The sequence below is a fragment of the Oncorhynchus tshawytscha genome, linkage group LG04, assembly GCF_018296145.1.
Source record: "Oncorhynchus tshawytscha isolate Ot180627B linkage group LG04, Otsh_v2.0, whole genome shotgun sequence".
NCBI classification, from domain to species: Eukaryota; Metazoa; Chordata; class Actinopteri; order Salmoniformes; family Salmonidae; genus Oncorhynchus; species Oncorhynchus tshawytscha.
Genome location: NC_056432.1, coordinates 21,300,591 through 21,301,273, shown reverse-complemented (window position 1 = coordinate 21,301,273; position 683 = coordinate 21,300,591).

Genomic DNA, 683 nt, shown 5'->3' with positions numbered 1-683 from the left:
TTGGGGTCACTTAGCAATGTCCTTGTTTTTGAAAGAAAAGCAACATTTTCTGTCCATTAAAATAACATAAAATTGATCAGGAATACAGTGTAGACATTGTTAATGTTGTAAATGACTATTGTAGTTGGAAACGGCAGATTTTTAATGGAATATCTAAATAGGCGTACAGAGGCCAATTATCAGCAACCATCACTCCTGTGTTCCAATGGCACGTTGTGTTAGCTAATCCAAGTGTATCATTTTAAAAGGCTAATTGAAAACCATTTTGCAATTATGTTAGGACAGCTGAAAACTGTTGTCCTGATTAAAGAAGCAATAAAACTGTCATTCTTTAGACTGGTTGAGTATCTGGAGCATCAGCATTTGTGGGTTCAATTACGGTCTCAAAATGGCCAGGAACAAAGAACTTTCTTCTGAAACTCGTCAGTCAAGTCTTGTTTTGAGAATTGAAGGCTATTCCATGTGAGAACTTGCCAAGAAACTGAAGATCTTGTACAACACTGTGTGCTACTCCCTTTGTAGAACAAACTGGCTATAACCAGAATAGAAAGAGGAGTGGGAGGCCCTGGTGCACAACTGAGCAAGATGACAAGTACATTAGAGTGTCTAATTTGAGAAACACACAAGTCCTCAACTGGCAGCTTCATTAAATAGTATCCGCAAAACACCAGTCTCAACGTCAA